Source organism: Scylla paramamosain, chromosome 7 (assembly GCF_035594125.1).
Source record: "Scylla paramamosain isolate STU-SP2022 chromosome 7, ASM3559412v1, whole genome shotgun sequence".
NCBI lineage: Eukaryota > Metazoa > Arthropoda > Malacostraca > Decapoda > Portunidae > Scylla > Scylla paramamosain.
In genome coordinates this window covers 12,277,230-12,300,600 of record NC_087157.1, presented here as the reverse complement: position 1 = coordinate 12,300,600, position 23,371 = coordinate 12,277,230, and the positions used below count along the sequence as shown (strand labels likewise).

Genomic DNA, 23,371 nt, shown 5'->3' with positions numbered 1-23,371 from the left:
AGAGATTTAATACCCCGCGCAGAAAACGGAGCGCCTAATGTGCCACACGCATAGAAAACGGAGGAGGGGATCGTGTAACAGCCACAGAGAATGGTAACCTGGATTGCACCTTCAGTCAGTCAACGATGAGGAACAATACAACACACTATTATTAGACAAGTTTATAAAAATAATTCTCATCCCATTGCCAAAAGCTAATAAGATATCGATAAACTGAAGGTGATGCAGTGTATCATAAAAGGAACACATTGACTTCAAAACGATAAGTAACACCATGTAAATACAAGCAGATATAAATATATGACGTAAAGACAATATGATAAAGGAGAAGATGAAAGATGCTGAAGGACATGAATAAAGAGGAGGAGGAGGAGGAGGAGGAGGAGGAGGTTCACAAAGAAACATAAAGGAAAAACAAGTAGCAAACCTTTTTAATTTTACTGAGAGAGAGAGAGAGAGAGAGAGAGAGAGAGAGAGAGAGAGAGAGAGAGAGAGAGAGAGAGAGAGAGAGAGAGAGAGAGAGAGAGAGAGAGAGAGAGAGAGAGAGAGAGAGAGAGAGAGAGCTGTCCACCATCACTGTCACCATCAACATCATCACCAATATTATATGAAAAATCTCAGAAGGTAACCTGCCTGGCCTATCCAACTTGCCCCCCCCCCACCTCTCCCCCGTCCTTCACCTGCCCTGATGGAGCCTAATCTTTATAGTGATTCTCCTCATACACCTCTTCCTCCTCCTCCTCTTCCTCCATATTTTTTTTCTTTATTTCTACTCTTCCTCCTTCTCCTCCTTTATCTTCCTTTCTTTCCACTATTCCTCTTCTCCATACTCCTCCAGCTCCTTCATATTCCTTTCCTCCTCCTCCTCCTCCTCCTCCTCCTCCTCCATCTTTCCTTCTACTCTTCTTCATTCTATCACAGCATAAGCAGAGAAGCGAAGAAATAATCATATGTAATACAGGAGAGAGAGAGAGAGAGAGAGAGAGAGAGAGAGAGAGAGAGAGAGAGAGAGAGAGAGAGAGAGAGAGAGAGAGAGAGAGAGAGAGAGAGAGAGAGAGAGAGAGAGAGAGAGAGAGCAAAGAAAAAAACATATAGAGACACAGTGACAAAAAAACAGGGACACAGGTGATGAGGTACAGGTACAGGTAGGCCGGCCAGGTAACCAAGAGGCAGGCAGGTAAGGTGGACCTATGCAGGGTAAGCTATAGGCGCCTCCAGGCACATAAAGGTAAGAACGAGGTGACTTTTTTTTTTTTTTTGTCTCCTTCATATGTACGTAAGTCTTATCCGCAGCTTGTTCTTCCATTTCCCATTTGTGTTGCGGTGATGAGACGCTAATGGACTGTAGATCACCACCACCACCACCACCACCACCACTACTACTACCACTACTACTACTGCTACTGCTACTGGTGCTCTTGCTGCTACTATCGCCACCGTAACCAATATTTTCACTGCAATCACTATCAAAAATCTTCAGTAACTCTCTCACAACTTGTACCCAAACTGCCTCTACCACTACAAGGTATATCCACGACCACTACTACTGCTACTACTACTATAACTAGTACTACTACTACCACCACCGCTAACTTCTAAAACAAGAACTACTACTACTACTACTACTACTACTACTACTACTACTACTACTACCATAACAACTACTACTACATCACCCCCACCATTAGAAACACTGAGAGCATTTTCGCCAGCAGGACCTCACCACAGCGGCGGGCCATCCATTAAGCAGCTAAGCCCGTCAGGTGGAGCATACATACAAAGATTCAGGCGCAAATCTCAAGGTTACACACGATTATACTTCCTCACCCCTCCCTCCTCTTCTTCCTCCTCCTCCTCTTATGCTCCACACCCTCCCTCAGCTTCCTCCTCCATCACCCATCACACGAGCCTGCTTCCTCCCTCTTCCCAATTAAGCCACGTACCTCCCTGCTTCCTCTCCCTCCACTTCTCCTCCTTCTGTCTCCCATCTCGTTGTCTCCCCATCCTCCCTAACCTCCCTGAGCAACCAGCTACTACCCTGCCTACTCCTGTCCTCCCTACTCATTCCTGAACAAGTACTCCCAAACCCAGTTTTCATCTAGTAAGTGTTTATAACGCGACTACTTATTAATTAAAGGTTCTGGGATCACTGCTGTCTGCCTGAAGTATTTTTTTTTTTTTTTTTAGTGTCCTGGACTTTGATTTTTTTTCTCCTCTCTCTAAAATGTGGAGATTAGATGGTGACTGTTATTATCATTGCAAGTGTCTCTCTCTCTCTCTCTCTCTCTCTCTCTCTCTCTCTCTCTCTCTCTCTCTCTCTCTCTCTCTCTCTCTCTCTCTCTCTCTCTCTCTCTCTCTCTCTCTCTCTCTCTCTCTCTCTCTCTCAATTCTTCCTTAATTTCTGTTCTCGTTGTCATGTCTAACCTCGGGTGCTATTTTGGTGGTGGTGGTGGTGGTGGTGGTGGTGGTGGTGGTCACTTCATGCGGTCCACAGATACTCGTATACACGTTTAATTAAAAGAACCAGAACATAATGAGTTTGATGTTCTTGAGGCTGTCTGAGAGGATGAGCACCAGGGAGCAGTGAAGTGTAAAGAAGCAGAGGGGCGGCGGCAGTGACAGTGATAATGGTGGGGGAGGTGGTGAGGATAACAATGATGTAACAGTGATAGTAATAGCACGACCAATGATTAATTAGTTGGTTCAGTTGGAGAGAGAACAAGAGAACATTGTGAGTGAGGAGTAATGGTGGTGGGGGAGGTAGTGGATGTAACAGTGACGTAGCAGTGATGGTAATAGCAAGACCAGTGAATGATTAATTAGGTGGTTCAACAAGAGGAGAACATTGTCAAAAGTAAGAGTGATAGTGAAGGAGACAGTATAGATAACAGTGATGGTGATGGAGGAAATAGTAAATATAACAGTGATAGTAACGGTAATGTCAGTGATTAATTAGGTGGTTCGGAAGGGGAGAAAACAAGAGAAGTGAATGAAGAGTAACACTGACACTGGGAGAGATAGTCCAGATAATAGTGATAGTGATGGAGAAAATTGTAGATGTAGAAGTGACTGAACAGGACAAACAGTGAAAGAAATGACTCATTAGGAAAGAAAACAAGAGTGCATATTGAGAGGAGTGACAGTGACAGTGGAGGAGGTATACTAGAGATAACGGTGATGGTGCTGGAGGACACGTGGTAGATATAACAGTGACTATAGCAGCACTGTAAACAGTAAATGAAGTGACTAAGTAAGAGACAAAACAAGATAAGATTGTGAGTAAGGAGCAGCAGTGGTAGTGGTGAAGGAAGCAGCAAAGATAAGAGTGATAGAGATGAAGGAGGTGGTACAGCTAACAGAGACTGCAATACCACTGGAAATATTGTGACATGGATAGAAAGAAAACAAGAAAAGGAGCATTGTGACTGAAGATTGACAGTAACAGTAGTGGAGGACGAAGTGAAGGTAACGTGAATAGTCTTGAAGGAGGTAGTAGTAGCGGGAACAGTGACAGCACGAGTCATGCCGATGCAGATGGTGAGTGAAGTGGCGGAGCAAGAGACAAAAACAAGAGAAGAGCGTCGTAAGGGAGTCTGGACAGCAAACACACTTGATAGCTGAAAGCCAAACAAGACCCACAAAAGGAGAGATAACTGCCGATATTTCTTGTTGAATTGTTTTCTTATTCGGCCACAAAACACAACGAAACTCAGTGTTTGTGGAAAACTACGTTGTTGTCTTAGTATCTGTTTGGCAGTGATTGTGGCGGAGGGGCACGAAGGGTGGTGCGTCTCAGGGAGGTGGTGGATGGAGGAGGGAAGCAGCGGGATCAACGAGAGAGAGAGAGAGAGAGAGAGAGAGAGAGAGAGAGAGAGAGAGAGAGAGAGAGAGAGAGAGAGAGAGAGAGAGAGAGAGAGAGAGAGAGAGAGAGAGAGAGAGAGAGAGAGAGCAGAAAACAAAAGAACACAATGGAAGAACAAAATATCTATTACCTCTTTTAAAACTGTGTCATATCTAAATAAAAATAAATCATCTGAAACAGTGGATGAGAAAGAAACGGAAAAAAATATTAAAAAGGGAAAGGAGAAAATCAAGAAATAGAGAAAAGGAAAACGTAAAGAAATGGAGGAGAAAAAGAAAAATAAGGAAAAAGAGAAGGAGAAGGAGAAGGAGGAGAAGAAAGAGGAGGAGGAGTTAAATACAGAATCAGATAAGAGAAGAAGCAAACACGAAAAGGAATTAAGAAGACGGTGAAAAAAAGGAAATTCAGGGAAAGAAAAGAGAAGGAAATGAAGTAAAAAGAAAAGAAAGACAAGAAGGAGGAGGAGGAAAAAGAAGAAAACAAGGAATCAAAGAGAATAAAACAAAGAGAAGAGATGACCCATAGATGATAAGGTAAGGGTAAGTATGCACTGATTCATGTAGAGGGAAGGAACAAACGAATGGTGACAGGTAGGAAGGAGGCAAGGCGGCAGGAGACCCAGGTAGCGGAACGGCATGGGTAGGAAGCAGCAGGTGAGGGCAGGTAGCAGGAAGACCAGCCAGGTAGCGGCAGGGGAGGGGCGCCCAGGTGTTGTGGTGGCCCTCATTATGGTCCTGTGGTGGTGGTGGTGGTGATGGTGGTGGCGGTGGTGGTGGGAGTAGTAGTAGTAGTAGTAGTAGTAGTAGTAGTAGTAGTAGTAGTAGTAGTAGTAGTAGTAGTAGTAGTAGTAGAAAGAGGAAGAGGAAAAAGAAAAGATTAAAAAGATCATCAGTAATGACAACAACAACAACAACAACAACAACAACAACAACAACAACAACAACAACAACTACTACTACTACTACTACTACTACTACTACTACTACTACTACTACTACTACTACTACTACTACTACCTCCACAACTTGCACTACTACACTCACCATCACCATAAACAACAAAAACAAATACCTGCAACAAAAACAACAACAGCAGTAACAGTAACAACATTTCTTATAGCCACAATGCCATCAGTAACAACAGTACTGGCAGTAACAAGAATGGGAGCAGTAGTAATAGCAGCAGGAGAGGCAGAGACGGCGATTAGTGCTACAAATCACAGTGAACGTGGTTAAGAGTAAGTAGTAGTAGTAGTAGTAAGCGGGTACGGTGGTAATGGCGGCGGGCGAGGTTAACGCAAGCAGCAGGAAGGGTCGGGGTGAGATGATGTGGCAGGCAAGCAGGAAGGTAATGCAACTGTGTGACCAGCGGCGATCAAGCACCACCACCACCACCATCACCGAGACACAAGCACCGAACACGAGCACCACAATGGAAAGAGAAGGAAAAGAAACAGAAAGAGAAAAGAGGGAGAAATCATACAAGCGAACTATAAAAATCAGACGGGGAAGCAGCAGACAGGAAATGCTGGAGGTGAAGGAGAAGGAGAGAGAGGAAGAAGAAGGGAGGAGGAGGAGGAGGAGGAGGAGGAGGAGGAGGAGGAGGAGGAGGAGGAGGAGGAGGAGGAGGAGGAGGAGGAGTCAGGTCTGGCGGGCGGTGGGGCAGGGGTCGTCATCTGGCAGGCGCAGGGCACGGCCGGGGCAACCTCACCCCCCACCCCCACCTCACTCCCTTGCCCCTTGCACCCCCCCAGTACAGCCTTTGTGCCACTCCTCCATCACCCCCCACCTCCATCACCCAAACCCTCGACCCCCGCCCCATACACGGCCCTATTCTGAGTCCGTTCTCTCCCCGTAGCCTTGTGAGGTGCAGGGAAGGGGGCGGAGCAGGGGAGCTGGGGGTCGGGGGAGGAGTAGGGGAGAGGGGAGACAACAGCATCACAGCACGTGGCAACTGGGGAGCAGCACGTGTCCTCCAGACGAGCCTGGGGCGTGCGGCTGTCCATTCTACTGACCAACGCTTTTGGATTTACTCTGAACACCCCTCCCCCTACCATTCACCCACCACACAACTCCCCTTCTTCCCGCACCACGTCCTCCACTATCTCCTCTCCACCACTCCCTCTGACGTTCTCTTCCGTCCACTCTCTGTCTCCTGATGATATTGCTCGGGGCGGCCTCCTCCTGACGGGGCTAAGCTCAAGGGATGATGGGGAGTCTAGCCTGCAGGGGGAGGAGGGAGGTGGTTCTAAAACAAAAAAATAAAGTAGTGAATCGCCTCGCAGACAGGGAAGAGGAAGAGAAGAGGAAGAATTAACGAATGGTGTGAAGGAAGAGTGGATTTACTCGTAAATGAGAAAGGAAGAAGAGAAGTTAGTTTCTTGGCGACAGAGAAGGACGGAGTGAAGGAGGTACTTGGTGGTGGCGGACGAGGTGGGGAGGTCTTAAGCAACATTAGAGGGGGAGGGGATGGGGTTCCCGCCAACGAGTGAGGGAGGGATGGAGGGAAGGGTGGGGACGAGTTACGACCTCGAGGAATGGGGGAGGGAAGGGAGTGAAATCTCAGCGAAAGGAAATGGGGGAGGAGGAACCAGGTAAGGAATTAGGTAAGGAGAATTAAGGAGAAGAGGGTTTTTAAGAAGAGAAGGAGGAAAGAGAAATACATAACAAGTAATACAGGAATAAGAGGCAAGTGAGGGAAGTGAAAGGAAAGTTGGATGAATCTGAAGCAAAAATGAAAAGGAGCAATTCGCAACAAATTAACAAAAAAGAACAAAAGAAAATGTAAAACATAAAAGGGAAACTATTTTAGGTAATGGGAAACAGCGGATAAGAGGAAGAAGAAGAAAGGAGAGATGAAAGAAAGGAAAGAAAAGAAAAAAAATAGATTCTCAATAAAGGGAAGAGACGAAAAGAAGGATGAGGTATTTAATATTAACTAAACTCTCAACATAACAATATAAAGGGAAGAAGAAAAGAAAAAGGAAAATAAAAGAAAGGGTAGAGGAGAAAAGTCACACGGATTTAGGATGAAAGGAAGAGAACGCGGGAAAAAGTTAAAAAAAAAAAAAGAAAGAAAAATGTAGTTTCTTAATAAATGAATACAAATAGATGTGGAATTTTAAAAGAAAAAAAAAATAGCAAGAAATATGAACCAAATTATGGAAAAGAGGAGAAAGCAGAAATAAGGTACAGGCAAAAGATGAAGGAATGAGTAAATAAGAGAAATGGAGGAGGATGAAAAGGAAGAAGAGTAGATGGGAGAAATAAAGAAGGGAAATGGAAAGGAATAGAAAGGGGGAGGAATGGGGAAGGATAGAAAGAAATAAAGTATGGGGAAGAGGAGAAGGGAAAAGTAACGTACAGGGCAAAGGAGAGGGAAGGAGTTAAGAAGAGAAATTGAAGGGGATGAAATAGGAGAAGGGAGAAACAGAAAAGAGATATGGGAGTGAAAAGGGGAAAGATTCGGGGATGATAAAAAGAAATGAAGTATAGGGAAGAACAGAAGGGAGGAGTAAAGGATGGAAATGGAAGGGAGTGTGAAGGGGGAGGAATGGGGAGGTGGAAGGGAAGGGCGTCCGGAAGCTGCTTGATCACCACCACGATGCACGTTCCCTCACTTCCTCGTCCTCCTATTGGTCGCCGCGCCCACCAATCACAGCCCGATATTATCTTCTCATCCCCTTCCCCCCTCCTTCTCCTTGTCTCCGTCTCCTATTCTTCCTCCTCCACCTCGTCTTTCTCGTCTCCCTTTCCTCCTCCCCTCTCTTATTTCTTTCCTTCATTCCCTTCCTTTCTCCTGTTCCTCCTCCTCTCTCTCATTTCTTTCCTTCCCTTCCTACCTTCCTTTTTTCTTCTTTTCCCTAGTTTATTTCCTTCATCTCCTTTCTTCTCTTCCTTCTTCTATCCTTGTTTGTTTTGTTTTTACACTTAATTATTATTGTTTCCTTTCATTCGAGTCTGTGTCGTTTGTAGTCTCTCTCTCTCTCTCTCTCTCTCTCTCTCTCTCTCTCTCTCTCTCTCTCTCTCTCTCTCTCTCTCTCTCTCTCTCTCTCTCTCGTAGCCAATTACGAGGCTGCAAAATCAGAACCCTTATTCCGCCAGGGACCAATCACAACACGACTACGGCACGGTAAAAAGAGATGACGCCAAACTTCCCCCCATTACTCCTTCCCCCTCCCCCTCCTGTTTTTCTTCCTCCTCCTCCTCCTCTTCCTCCACCTCCCTTCTGTTGTTGCTTCCTCCATCTTCCTCCTCCCTCTTCTCCTCCTCCACACAGCCTTGGGCAATGATAAAGGTGTGGGTTCCTCCTCTCTTGCACAAATCACACACACACACACACATACACACACACACACACCTAAGATTGCAAAATAATCAAAACAAGACAAAACCTAACAACAAACACACAAAGGAAGATAAATGTCATAGATAAAAGTATTGTTGATATGACTGTTAGCATAAACCCCGTTCCTCCATCTCTCCCCCACCCTCCCTCCTTCAGCAGCCTCCTTCAGTACTTAATTTGACGCGCACAAGGTCTCCCGGAGGCTAGGGGTGGCTAGTGGCTCTCTGCCGGTGTCCAGGATCAGGATTCCAGCAGACAGTGATTTGGCGAGGCGAGGTCACCCGGTGCTTTGAGAGAGAGAGAGAGAGAGAGAGAGAGAGAGAGAGAGAGAGAGAGAGAGAGAGAGAGAGAGAGAGAGAGAGAGAGAGAGAGAGAGAGAGAGAGAGAGAGAGAGAGAGAGAGAGAGAGAGAGAGAGAGAGAGAGATAGGAGGGTGAGGAGGGCGAGGTGGGTGACAAACATCCTTCCCACACACAACGACACCTCCCCTCTCCTCCCTTGTCTTCTCCCTCCCTCTTTTTTTTTCTCTCTTTTCTACTTCCTTCTCCACCTTAGAGTAAAGTGCTCCTATCTTCTTTTCATTCTTGTTCTGTCCAGACTTAATCTTTGTCAGGGCGGAGACAGGGAGTGCATGTGTAAGCAGGATGCGTCGTTAGGGCTGCTCCTCTCCTGCTGGTTCTCGCGCGTGCTGCATCCTTCCACGCTGACGCCGAGGAAATCTGATTCGTGTACGTTAATTCATGACACTGGGCTTTGTATGAGTTTCTTTTTTTCTTTCCCGTGGTCTTGAGCAAGTGAAGAAAACGGAGCTGCCTACAAAGAACATGCATGTGAATGTTTGTTTTCTTTTTTTGTTTTCCTGGCGAAGGTGAAGCACAGGGTCGCTTAGTACGGAAACCATCGTCTGTGTTGTCTGCCGTGCCTTGACCTTCCTTGCACTCCCCGCTAATTGGAGGCGCAAACAAGTGATCCTGACCTGACTGAGTGATAGCTGTGCAGGACGCGGCGACGTGCTTCCCTCGACCCTGCACATGTCACCGCGCCACCATATGTTCTCTCGCTGGGACGACTTCTTAAAAGGCTACGGAGATCATTAGCCAGCTTCTCATGGGTGTTTTTCTTATTGGTGATAATGAATACTTGTTTATCACTGGAATCAGGGAATCACACTTGAAAACCCCTAATAATTTCTACTAAAGCCTGTTTGTAATATGTTATCTCACAGGGACGATTTCTTAAAAGGCTAAGGAGATCATTAGCCAGCTTTTCATGGTATTTTTTGATGTTTTCCTTACTGGTGATGCAGATTCCTTGTTAAAATACCACAAGAACCATGGAAACACTTACTAACTTCTACTAAAACTGTAAGTAGATAAGACACCAAAAATGCTGTACAGAGATCATTAGCCACCTTCTCATACTCGTAAGTGTTTCCTTATTGGTGATGCTGAATCCTTGTCAAACTATCAGTGGAATCATGAAAACACCTTAGGAAACCCATAATAACTCCCACTAGAGACTATAATAAGGAGACCAGACACCAAGTCACTGAAAGTACCAATCAATTTTTTTCCATCACTTAATCAACACGTCTCCAGCCAGTCAGTGTACACGTCACAACCAGGAAAGGACGAAGCCGAGTTTCCTAACGGGACCCACGGACGGGGTTCCCATACATAAAGCAGGGGACGTCCCTTCTCTGAACCCCTTTCCCCCTCCCGCCCCCACCAGGACATTATCCCAAGGTGGCAGTGAAGGTAGAGTGGTTTGTTTTCCTTACGGGTGAATGTTAAGGCAAGAATGAATGGTGAGGTTTTGGTACTCGAGGGTTTAGCTCAGATTTTTTTTTTTTTTTCATTTTGAGGCGTCATAAGAAAAAGAAGGAATGTCAGCAAGTCTTCAGTGTGTTCTCTTTTCTTTTCCTTCCACTCTCATCACTTCACTCGAGGTGTCATAAGAAAAATCTAGCAAGCTTTGTTTTTTTCTATTTTCACTCTTATCATTTTCCTCTTGAGGTATCAAAAAAGAAAGTAAGCAAGTGCTCTGTATTTCCTCTTTCCTTTTTTGCTCCCATCGCCACTCTCACTACTCTCTCCATTTTCCTCTTCTTTCTACTACTCTACTACAAATATAACTTTTTCTTCATTATTTACACTTCCTATCACTACCTTCTTCAGTAACTCCTTCTACTCATCTTTTCACACTCACCACTGTCTTCACTTTCTTCTCCTTTTCATCACTTCGCCGCACATCTACAATTTTCACTTTTTCTTCATTCATTATTTGTTTCCCACTCCAACCTTCTGTAACCCTTTCTCTCTAGTCATCTCTCCCTTCTCACAACGTTCTTCACTTTCCCTTCGCCACTTTCCTTCCCATCACTCTACTGCAGCTTCTCACAATTTCTCCCGGTATCCCTCCCTCATTATTTCTACTTCCCATCACTATCCAATCAATCTGATAATTCTTTACTCCTCTACTCTTCCTTTCCCTTCAATCGCATCTTGCCGCCTCCATTGCTTCTATCACCACTGTCTCCACTTCCCCTTCTTCCCATTAATATGCCACGACTTTCTTCCTCTGTTCCCCTTTTCACTATATTCTCCGCCAATACTATTTCCTTTCCCGTAACTCTCTACTCTTCCCTTCAATCTTACCACTTATCATCTCCCTTCCTTTGTTCTCTACTACCTTCCTTTCCCTTCTTCTACCTTCCCTTTCTCTTCACTAGCCTCCTCTTCCCTTCACTACCCTCCCCTTCCCTTCACTACCCTCCCCTTCCCTTCACTTCCCTCCCTCCCGCTTCCCTACTCTCCCCTCCCCTTCACTTCTCTCCCCTTCCCTTCATCTCCCTCCCCTTCCCTTCACTAACCTCCACTATTCTCCCCTTCCCTTCACTAACCTACTCTTCCCTTCCCTGCCTTCCCTTCACTAAACTTCCGTTCCCTTTACTGAATTCCCCTTTCCTTCACAAAGCTCCCATTCCGTTCCCTACCCTCCCTTTCCTTTCACTATCCTCCCTCTTCCATTCACTAAAATCCCTTTCCCTTCCTTTACTAAACTCCCCTTCCCTTCACTTACCTCTCCTTGCCTCCACTAACCTCTCTTTTCCTCCAATATCCTCCACTTCCCCCACCACTACCCCCACTTCCCTTCACTACTCTCCCCTTTCCTTCCCTATCCTGCCCTTCCCTTACTAAACTCCCTTCCCTTCACCAACCTCCATTTCCCTCCTCTACACTCCACTTCCCTCAACTCCCCTCCCTTCCATTCAATCTCAACAGCTTCCTACGCCTCACTTCCTTCCACCACTTTCCACTTTCCCCGTCCCTACTTTTCCCCTTATGATCCGTCCCCCACTTAGCCTTCCCCCTCTTAATCCCGCTTCTTTCTGCAGGATCGCCTTCAGAAGCGACTCCCTCGGGATCAAATTTCAGAACCTGGTGGTCGGCGTTGAGAATCAGAATCCTGTTTGTAGATAACGCGAGAAGTGATTAGGCATTCAACGTGCATCTGCTGAGGACGGGAGAGGGAATAGGAGGAGGAGGAGAGGTGAGAGGAGAGAGGAGAGGTCTAACGTTGATGAGTCTTGCACGTGCTTCATCGTAAACACCTTATGTGGGGCTTAATTCGCTACCTAAAGGGTCTAGACGCCTCATGTGGCTAGCGCAGTGTTTGTTCAGCGCGTAAATGAACTTGTGATAGCCAGATACAAATGTTACTGTGCTCCAGCCAACTCTGCGTTACCTTAGCCGTCAGCGCCGCCACTTCTGAATGTTAATGCCACAGGTTATGAGTGTGCGGGAAAAAAATTAGCTATATCAGTTTCCAGTTTTCGACGAGGGATGTTCTCCATTGGATACACACCAACCAACATTCTCTCTCTCTCTCTCTCTCTCTCTCTCTCTCTCTCTCTCTCTCTCTCTCTCTCTCTCTCTCTCTCTCTCTCTCTCTCTCTCTCTCTCTCTCTCTCTCTCTCTCTCTCTCTCTCTCTCTCTCTCTCACATACTTTCATCTGGACTAACAGTTTACAATTTTTTCCTCCTCCAGGCAACATTCAAGATTCTTATTTCTAACCATGAGCGAGCACACCTGCCTTGGTTCCCTCGGGGGAGTCGCGGCGAGGTCCAGGACGTGTTTCTTTCCTGGCTGTTTCCCTCCAGTGGGCACCGGGCTGGCGACCCAACAACAGATAGGCGTCAGTCCCACATTGTGTCGAGAAGGAAAAGCCGAAAGAGAACCCGAGAGCCATTCTGCCAAGTTTTCCCTAATATTTCAAAGGAACCAGTTACTTTCCCAGAATACATAATGTCAGTTTCCCCTCTCATTGCCCACCACCACTACACCGCCGTGCTTCCCAACCCGCACACACTGAGTAACAAGGAAGAGTTTTACTGCTGGCTTAAGAAATTACCCTTGTCATAATTACATGGAAATGGGTCACTAGTAAGAAGCATGAGAGTCATTAGGGCAGCGCAGCACCACGAGGCCTCATGCTTGGGCCGGACAGGCAGGTGGACGCCGCTGCCATTATGGCGCTGCACGGCCCTTGTGGCAGAGGCACAGGAGACTGGCTATCCATAAAAGGCGCCTCTTCAGCAGGCTGCACTCAGACCAAAAGGAATGCTTCACTATTCTCGTTTCTAATCCCCCGGAGTGTTAACAACAGAACGCAGATTAGTCAATCCTGCACTGACCTTTTGTGGCCCGACACTAATACAAGTCAAACAGTCCAGCTGTTGAGCTGTTGTCTCCCGGAAGGCATGAAAAAAAAAAAAAACCTTTCATCTCGCCAAACATATACAAGGAAGAGTTTTGAGTTCATATTTGTGCATAAATTTTTCTTTGCAGTCTGGCCTCACCTGCAGTAGGGAGCTTCAGCCTCACCTTCTCAATGAGCAGCAATGGAACACCTGGGACACACACCTGCGGGGGGTAGAGAGAGAGAAAGAGAGTGAGTGCACGTGACGACAACAGGTACTAAGACTCAGAAAGATGAAACAAAGAAAACTCTTCAAACAAAACTTACTTCCCCGCGTGCCATGAGGAAGCAAAGGAAGCATTCCAGCCACACTTGACACACGACTTTCACTGCCACGCCAGTAACTCTGCAGCAGCAGTGACAACCCACAGGACATTGACGGAGGAGACCATTGTGACCTGTAATTACTCCATCTGGACATAAGGACGTCCCCTCTGGTCTAATTAACAGGGATCATCGCACTAACAACACCTGCATTAACAGAAGAATAAGGTCAGGAGCAGAACTATTACTTTAACAAACCGCCGCCATTACCAGTGCCTGTGTGTATCTCCTGCCGCACCGTCATTCCCGTGTTGGTTTTAATTACAGGTGTGTTCCCGCGGCCACTGCTTTACTATTTCATCAGCCAGACTCCGCGGGGGTGGTAGCTCGGGTCCTCCTTTGTTATTGCTAATCTCGCCCAACCTGGCCTGCTAAACTATACCTGGTGTCTAGGAGATGAGTCTTCCACCTCCTTTCTAACTGCTCGGCCGCGCCTCTATTGTATGTGCTGCTGTGGTGGGCAAGGGATTAAGTGTTGTGGGTGTAGCTAGAGTCTTGAGGCTCTGGAAGGTGATGTAATAGCGCACATGGTTAGCTTCCTGAGTGCCTACTGGGGAAAAGTCAAAGTGATGTTCGTTTTAAATTATGCACTTTTGTTCTGATCGTGTGTGTGTGTGTGTGTGTGAATGTGTGTGTGTGTGTGTGTGTGTGTGTGTGTGTGTGTGTGTCGTGTCAGTCACCTATGGTCGCCTGGTGGTCACACAGCCAGCCGTTCCCCTATGGAAAGAGCTCACAGCTCGTACTGACCGATCTTTGGGCAGGACTGAGACCACTCACACACCACACACCGGGACAGCGAGGCCACAACCAGTCGCGTTACATCCCGTACCTACTTGCTGTTAGGTGAACAGGGGCTACACATAAAGAGGCCCGCCCATTTGTCTCGCCGCGCCCGGGACTCGAACCCGGGCCGTCTCGGTTATGACCCGAGCGAGCTAACCACTACACTACCCGGTGTGTGTGTGTTGATTTATGTTTACGGTGGAGTGCATGAAAAAGAGCTATAATCCGATTCACTTCGAAATTTATGAAAATGAACCAGAAAACTTTTGTCAATTTCAAGAGAACTCTTAAATTACTGTTCCTGCTCCAAAATTTATGAACAGCGCATTGTTCTGGAATACTAATTCGTCAACTCTCTCTCTCTCTCTCTCTCTCTCTCTCTCTCTCTCTCTCTCTCTCTCTCTCTCTCTCTCTCTCTCTCTCTCTCTCTCTCTCTCTCTCTCTCTCCCATACACCCACAGGCCATGGAGGGCATATCAGTACACAGGTCCCAGAGGCCCCACAGGTGATGTCTCGCCCCAGGGAATCAGAAACACGTCCTTGGAAGCAACTCGTCACTGTCGAATTGAATAAAAAATGGTCACCACAACTAAAGGTGACAGCCCCTCTCATTACCCGTGTGCCGTGCTGCGGGGAGGACTTTGAGGAGCTGAGATGCATACACCCACAGAGACGAACAAGGAGAGGATACAGGCACACACACATCAGCCTTTTCCCAGAGTATGAAGTGTTAAAAGACGCTCCCAAAAAGCAAAGTTCCAGACAAAAGTTTTAAAGGAAAAGAAAGCTCAAAATATTATCCTTTCCAAGAGTCTTTGTTTACAGAAAAAAAAACTGTGACATGAAAACAATAACCTTTCCAGGAAATTTTAATTCCAGACAAAACTCTTTAAGGAATCGTTAGTTCAAAAATACTTTCTAAATTATGAGTTGCAAACAAAGATTCTTCCAAAAGTTATGAGATCCAGATGAAACTCGTCCAAGAATCGTGAGTTCAGACATAAATGTTCTAAGAATTGCGAGTTCTGGACAAAAAACCCTTCCAGGAAAAGTAAGTTCCACACAAAACACTTCCGTGAACCATAAACTGCAGTCAAAAATCTTCCGGGAATCACAATAATTTCCAAACCAAACACCCCAAAGAATCACAAGCTCCAGGCGAACCCATACACTCACTCCCGACAAAAAATAAAATAAATAAATAAATAAATAAATAAAATAAATAAATAAATAAATAAATAAATAAACAAAACATGCAAAATAGGACCCTCTTATGAGTATACAAATAATCTTTTTACTCCCGACCTTCTGTCCCCCACTGCGTCTAGTTCACCAATACCCCCACTCCCCCACATCAACCCAGCAACCTTTGGCCACCTCTGCGTCAAGCCCCGTCCCCATCCCTCACTCCCTCCCCCCATGCAGCAGGAGAGGTGAGGGAGGTCCACCTGGGAGGCAATTAGCATGAAGAAGCTGATTCCCGCCCACCACCTGCACCGCCCGCCAAGTGACAGCTGGTACCAAACTCGCAGCTGGTTGTCCTCCTCCTCCTCCTCCTCCTCCTTTTCCTCCTCCTCCTTTTCCTCCTCCTCCTTTTCCTCCTCCTCCTCCTCTTCTACTTCCTTCTCAAAGACCCATGGCGCGTTCTCTTCCTTTTCTTCCGTCATTCCTTCTTCGTTTTTTTTATATGAAAAAGGAAGATGAAGGAACTGAGGTAGAAAAAGGAAGATGAAGGAACTGAGGTAAAGGAGGAGGAGGAGGAGGAGGAGGAGGAGGAGGAGGAGGAGGAGGAGGAGGAGGAGGAGGAGGAGGAGGAGGAGGAAGAAGAAGAAGAAGAAGAAGAAGAAGAAGAAGAAGAAGAAGAAGAAGAAGAAGAAGAGAAAAGAAAAGAAAAGGAAAAAAAGGAAGAAAAAAAAGAAAAGTAAGAGGAAAGAAAAGAAAAGAAGAAGAAAAAGAAGAAGAGGAAGAAAAAGAAGAAAAGTAAATGAAAAGAAAAGAAAAGAAAAGAAGAAGAAGAAGAAGAAGAAGAAGAAGAAGAAGAAGAAGAAGAAGAAGAAGAAGAAGAAGAAGAAAAAAAGAAGTTTAAGAAAAAGAAAAGACGACGACGACGACGACGAAGAAGAAGAAGAAGAAGAAGAAGAAGAAGAAGAAGAAGAAGAAGAAGAAGAAGAAGAAGAAGAAGAAGAAGAAGAAGAAGAAGAAGAAGAAGAAGAAGAAGGGGAAGGATAAAAAGACAGAAAGAAGGAGCAGGCAGGTCATAACTTCTCTTTTTTAACAAGTAGCACGCACATGTTCCCATATTAATTAATCTGCTCATTAATGTCTTTCTACCCTTATTATTTATTTTTAAAACACAGATACCAACACGCACATACAACATCAGTCAGCGCCAGCCTGTTTATAAACGGCGTGGTCCAAAAAAAAAAAAAAAAAAAAATGGCGGCTGCGTATTTCAGATTATATTAAATTGATATCTCAATTAAACAAGAACCTTCCATTACTAAAACATAAAAAGCAACGCATTAATCTCCTTTTCATCACGCGACACGGGCTTCACAACGAATATACAATTTTTCACAATCACAGGCCCGATCTATTATGTAAATTGAACGTTCGGTCGTGAATGGTGTTAATGGGAAAAACAGATAATTGTTAGGAATGTAGTAGTGATGGTGCCTGTGTGTGTGTGTGTGTGTGTGTGTGTGTGTGTGTGTGTGTGTGTGTGTGTGTGTGTGTGTGTGTGTGTGTGTGTGTGTGTGTGTGTGATATACGGTACTATTTGCATAAATATATAAAATTAATTGGTGAAGTAATAAACAGCTTTACCAATGATACAAAAAATGCACTTTCTTACAACTGTTTTATTTGTTATTTGTTAGTGATAAGTTTCTCTGCATTGTGATGTAATAATTTATAAGAGAGAGAGAGAGAGAGAGAGAGAGAGAGAGAGAGAGAGAGAGAGAGAGAGAGAGAGAGAGAGAGAGAGAGAGAGAGAGAGAGAGAGAGAGAGAGAGAGAGAGAGAGAGAGAGAGAGAGAGAGATCCTTAAGTTAAACTCCCTCTGGTACTCAGTTCGCCAAAAAGTAAGAAGTCGGGTTTGAATTGATTATTCCATGACTTGCTATAATCTTCGGACGAGTTCTCATTTGATATAATCTCCATGTGGGGGACTGGTGGGAAGGAGAGGAGTGGAGGGCGGAGGAGGTGGAGGCTGGAGGTGTTGGGATTAATTCGAGTACTATCTCTCTCTCTCTCTCTCTCTCTCTCTCTCTCTCTCTCTCTCTCTCTCTCTCTCTCTCTCTCTCTCTCTCTCTCTCTCTCCGACACCTCATCCTTCTAAGAAAGGAAAGGCATTCTGCGGTAAAAAATGACACAACAGGAGGCGCAGTGAAGCGAGAGGTGCCATCCATTAGATAAATTATTGATAGCACACAATTAAATCACTCGTTAACTGGTCGGTTTGTCTCAGCCACCCTCACGACATTTCTCTGATTGGCGACTCCCGTGGGACAAAAAAGTAACACGATTTCCAAGGGCGCGAGGTCAGTTTTGGAGGAGAGGAGGATGTGGGGGAAGGAGGAACAAGTGCGTGGGTGGTGGGAAGCGAGGAGCGAAGGGACGAGGGTAAAGGTGAGGGTGAAGAAGGTGGAATTAATAACCAGTCCCTTGATAGCTCACGACGCGTCCAAATAGATCAGCATTACTGGCCAACAGAAAACGTAGATCTGTGTATTGCATGTTTCTTCCTCTCTTCCCTCCCTCCTTCCTGTGAGCCTGCCTGCCTGCCTGCCTGCCCTCCTGACCCTCACACTCACACACACACACACACACACACACACACACACACACACACACACGTTCCCATCCCTGTGTATGTGATTCCAGTCAGTAGACACTTAGCCTCAGCCAGCTCCTCGGGCCGCCCTCGCTAACACCGCACCGCTGGAGGCAAGCACTCACTCGCCGCCCGGAATGCACAAGACGCCTCACTTTCTTCAGCCATGATTTATGCAGGCGCGCGGTGTAATCACGAGCGTAAGAACACGTGTAGGGACATTAGGTGACAGGGACCGCACACGTGGGCATCCGGGTCTCTACCTTTATGTATCATGGACACATAGACTCGCAGTAAGCAAACAAAACACTTCTACGGCACCAAAACACGACACCATTACTACAAACACAAGAAATATATGCCACTGAAGACCTGGCACGAAATCCCACGAAAGAATACACAATCTTATACGAACTCTACGTGTACAAGTATACAAGAGGGAGATTAGGTGTGGAAATATTTGCACGTTTGAAAGGGAAGGCATGGGTGGGCCTGGCGGTGGCCGGAGGGAGCTCTCAGGAGGACAGGCCTTCGGATGACAGGTTGCCCAAAGAGTTATGTGCCGGGCGCGTGAGTGTGCTTGCATATGAGGTGCCTTTGCGTGCGTGGCAGAGCTAATGTGCGTCTGAGAGCAGCGTTGAGAGAGGAGGTGAGGAGATGAGGAGATAAGATGAGCGTTGCTATGATCTGAGAGGTGAGCTAGAGAAGTTATGATAGGAAAAGATGTATGATGAGCTGAAGGGAATCCTAGAGTGAGGAAAATGAAGAGGGGCAATATGCAGAAGAAAAACAGATAAGGAAATGTGAAGCAAATGACTATGAATTGTAAGGCAAGCTAAGGAACTGGTTAGAAGAAAAGAATGCGTATTGAGGGAAGAAAATACGAAAAGGGGGAAGAAAAATGGGTGAGAAAAGCAAACTACAAAAAACCTTATTGGTATTCACGAGGGTGTTCGCGGCAGCTACATGGACCACTCTACTTAACCTTGGAAGCAAAGCAACAGAAGAGCACACGCAAAGACTGACATAAAATTATACCAAAAAGGTATTGGAAGAAAATAGGAAAATATTAATCTTTGTAAATACTAATCTTTCATATAAAGAAGAAAGAGAAGATGAAGAAAAAAAAACATGAGAAAGAAAGGAAAACAGAAAAGATAAAAGCGAACACGAAACAAGAAATCAGAACATAACAAGATACACAAGAAGAAACCAAAACAGGAGAGAAAGTAATACAAAGGAAGAGGGGAAGGAAGGGGATGCAAGTAAAGGAAGGGGAAGAAGGGTTGGAGGCGAGGGGAGAAAGGGGGTGAGGGTTGGGAAGATGATTGCAGACTACCACCAGCTGTCTGACCCACCCCAAGGCACCTTACTTAACCCCCCGACCTCGTCCCCCCCTTGTTTCCCCCTTCCATCCTCTTTCCCCTCCTCCTGCCGCCTGACCCCTGCCAGCTGAGCGACCTTTACGCAAAGTTGGAGTTTTGAAAGGAATTGAATTTTCAGAATATCTTTTTTGTACGGATTCTTGATGGTGATTCTTTGTACGACATATTGCATATTCTCACACCATCTGCCCTTTGTAACGACGGTCCACGCGTGAGTCTTCCTTTTCTTCTATTGCAAGGGATAAGAGGTAATAATCTGTGGAGTCCCCCAACACGAGTCTCCGTCTTTTTCGTTCGCAATTTTCTTTTTACTGGCGCTCGTTTCGTTCCACTGACCTCCTTCCGCCACACATTCGTTTTCTCAAAAGTGACGCTGATTTTGTTGTTGCTTTGTTTTGCAGGACGTTCGGTGAGGTTCTTCGGCTCCTCGGGATGGTTTCCTTCATTAAAACATTCGCCACGGCAACGTCTCCGGGTGGTGAGGGCGGTGTTTTCATGCGTGGGTGGGATAGGGATTCTCTCTCTTTTATTTCTGGTTATTTCAAGGCTAAGTAATTGCTGCAGAATATATGTCCTTCGGAAGTAAGATGGAATGGCGGGGGGCAGAGGCAGGGCGCGGCGTGAGGCGACCGTCACGCAGCAGGTGCAGGGGAAGGGTGTGTGTCCGGGGAGGGGCAGGGCGGCATGCTGCGTGATGCAAGGGGCGGGGCGGCACACCGTGGGAGCGAAAGGCGCTACTTCAGACAAGGCAGGGAGGGAGGGGGAGGGCTGCCGCACAGTGGTGGTAGGCACCGACATGGCAAGCTGGCCACAAATTACCGACCGCCGTCGTCTTCATTGATTGGTTATTGGCGATAATCCGACCACATCCAGGGAACAATAGGCCGAGTCCTGGCCGCGGGGGAGTGTCCGCCGGCTCAGGTAAAAACCGCCGGCGCTAAATGACATCTTCTCCGCAGGTAGAACTTATCGCCCTGACTCCTTTGTGTTTCTGGGATAAAGGAAAGTCTAGGAGGCTGTCAGAGCCTCGCCCGACCAGCCCAGGGTCACGGCAGGGAGAGCCCTGGGCGGCCCCGCGTCTCCGCCCACGTGCGGGCGCTGCAGCAGGAGAAGCATTCCTCCAGACAGGGCTGGACACCACGCAAGGCACTCCTGATGTGACCATAGCACCACCCCGCGGCGCACACCTCCACAGCCAGCCCTTCACCTTCATTACCAACACTCCACTTCTCATGCTGCAAGGGAACATCAATATTAGCCCTCGCCGCCCCGCGCCGCAATGATGACCGCCGCTCCACTCTCAGACAGCCCCCGCCCCCCGCTGCTTCCTTCACATGGGTGCAGATCATGATCACTCCCAATAATTACACGATAATAAACGTGCCCCAGCTGTCTTGCAACCTGCGGCACCTCGTTCTCCGGATCAGTGCTTTTTATTACTAAATGCTTTTCTATTCCTTTTTCTATCTTTTAAGGCCAGGTCACTAGAGTGCGGCTCAGACAGGCCGGTGGGGGAGGAATGCTGTCGGGGACTGGAGGGGAAGAAACAAAAGAAAAACCACTGAATACCAAAGGGAGAAAACCGGTAAAGGAGAGAGAAGAAAAAAAGATAAAGAAACTTAAATAAGACTAATGGAATTAAATAGTGGCCAGATCAGCGGCGAGATCAGTTTTAGGTTACGTTAAATCATGAGAACTTGTCCGAACCATAAAGGCAGGATTATTGAGGCCCTTTGCTAAGCCAGGCGGAGGTTGTGGGAGGGAGGGTGAGGGAAATAGGGAGAGCTGGGACAGGCCAACAAGGATCCTACCTGCCTATGAGTCGCTGAAGATAAGAGAGATAGGGACGAGCACCGGTAGCCAGGAGCATATCTCATCTGGTTAAGTGAATGTAAGAGGAACTAATTTTTAATACAAGTTTTTAGAGAGAGAGAGAGAGAGAGAGAGAGAGAGAGAGAGAGAGAGAGAGAGAGAGAGAGAGAGAGAGAGAGAGAGAGAGAGAGAGAGAGAGAGAGAGAGAGAGAGAGAGAGAGAGAGACACACACACACACACACACACACACACACACACACACACACACACACACACACACACACACACACACACACACCACACCACACCACACCACACACACACACACACACACACACACACACACACACACACACACACACACACACACACACACACACACACACACACACACACACTTTAGTTCCTCTTATACACACACACACACACACAAGGAACCTTAAGCGCATGGCGGGAGGCCCCTGAATGCATGACAAGGAGGAGGAAGGCAGAGACAAGGAGAGACAGGGGGAGGAGAGACTGAAGGAGATAGGTAAAGGGTGCTGGTGAATGGGGTGAAGGGGTGGGAGTGTTGGCGGGGACGAGCGTCGGCACTCAGCAGGCGACTATGACAAACCCGAAGCCGCTTATTTTGCCGTCGTCCCTTTGTGGGCTCTCCCAGAAAGCCGCCAATTTGCCGCAGCGCTCGCCACCGTACCGCCGACGCCGCCCCGCTTGCGACAGGTAAATGAGAGGTGTCGCATGCGGGCGGCTGGACGGGGCTTTGTGTTGTTTGGCGGGGACGTGGAGAACAGAGGCCATCAGAAGCCCTGGTCACTTCGCTGGGCTTCCTCACAGCTCGGGCGTGTGCGTGTCGGGGGTTATTTGAGGAAGTCCCGCAAATGTCTGGGTGCGGGGAAAAGCGTCTCTAATCTGGTGTGTCGGTGCTACCACGACTTTATTTGTGGCTGAAAGGGTTTCTAAAATAGATGTGGGGTCAATGCGGGGTGTTTTACATCAAGTTAATGGACGCTGCGAAAGTTCACATGAAAGGGGAATGGAGGGGAGGTGTACAGCGATCCCACACCGCCGCCTCACCCCTTACGCTACACTACAGACACTTTCTTAACGCTTCTGTGCATGCAGGTCACAAGTCAAAGGGCAGTGGGCAGCCATACGACACCATTTGTCTCAAAAACATATCAAGACAACTTCTCCAATATTGGAAAGTCCTCTTGGCCCTTTCCTTTAGGGACTGGCACCTGAGTGGGCCTTTTCCATTCCAAGTTGTCGTAGCCCTTGGTCAGCGTCCCTCTTACATAAATAAGCACCTCCCACAAGGCCCTGTATAGTTTAAGGCGGTACACACCTGCACACATCCCCATTCCCACATCTCTCTTGAAGGTAAGGCAGGTGTTTAATGAAATTATAAGTAGTCTAATCTAATTTGACTAACCTCCTCAGTCTTGGCGTGCCCCACTGCAGCCGGTCATTCCCTCAGAAGAGCGACCAAGATTAATTATCTTCGATGTTTATTCATTATTCTACCATCAATCAATTATTTAATCTAACGAGGTCTTTTAACAGTCAAAGCCTCTCTCTCTACTGGTGACTGCGAGACTCGCTTAGCCTTCACTGACCGCACAGCGTCCCCTTTTATGTGACAAGATATATCAACTGTATCGTATTTGGAAGGCGGAGGAGTAAAGCAATTTGTGTCCTTTACTTAAGCTTCTTTTAACGACTTATTTCGCCGATATGAGTGTATTTAAGAGTTGTTAATATGTCAACACAGGCTCATAAACACACACACACACACATACACACACACACACACACACACACACACACACACACACACACACACACACACACACACACACACACACACAAGGATCATTACTACAGCTGCGTTGGAGACTCCTCTGAGCTTTAAGATATCTGAGCAGCAGGCCACGCTCCTTATATATGAAGAAAAAAAAAACAACTTAAACCAAGCCCTTAAAAGCAAGTACAACAACCCCAATGAACAACGGAGATTCAATATCAGCCAGGCCAAATAAAAAATAAATAAATAAATAAAATAATAGCTATTTCATCAACCATCACCACGTTAGTCCTTCTTTCGCTTTTTCCTTAGAAACACAGGTTGGCGCCATGCACGAATCTCCTCCAGTTGTTTCTGTCCCTTGCGTCTTCCTCTGTGACTCCCAGCCATTGCAGTTTTACCGCAGTTCCATCCCTCCATCTCACTCTTTATCTTCACCTTGATCGTCTTCCCTC

The 23,371-nt window shown here is 46.6% G+C and overlaps 1 long non-coding RNA gene across 1 annotated transcript in view; it reads right to left on the bottom strand.

Moving 5' to 3' along the window:
* The window catches only part of LOC135102083 (uncharacterized), a 187,293-nt gene extending 172,863 nt beyond the window's left edge, over positions 1–14,430 (bottom strand). The window contains exon 1 of the long non-coding RNA XR_010269517.1: positions 13,071–14,430. This is a non-coding gene — a long non-coding RNA (uncharacterized LOC135102083). The remainder of the gene's footprint in view (positions 1–13,070) is intronic.
* Positions 14,431–23,371: the final 8,941 nt, after the last annotated feature.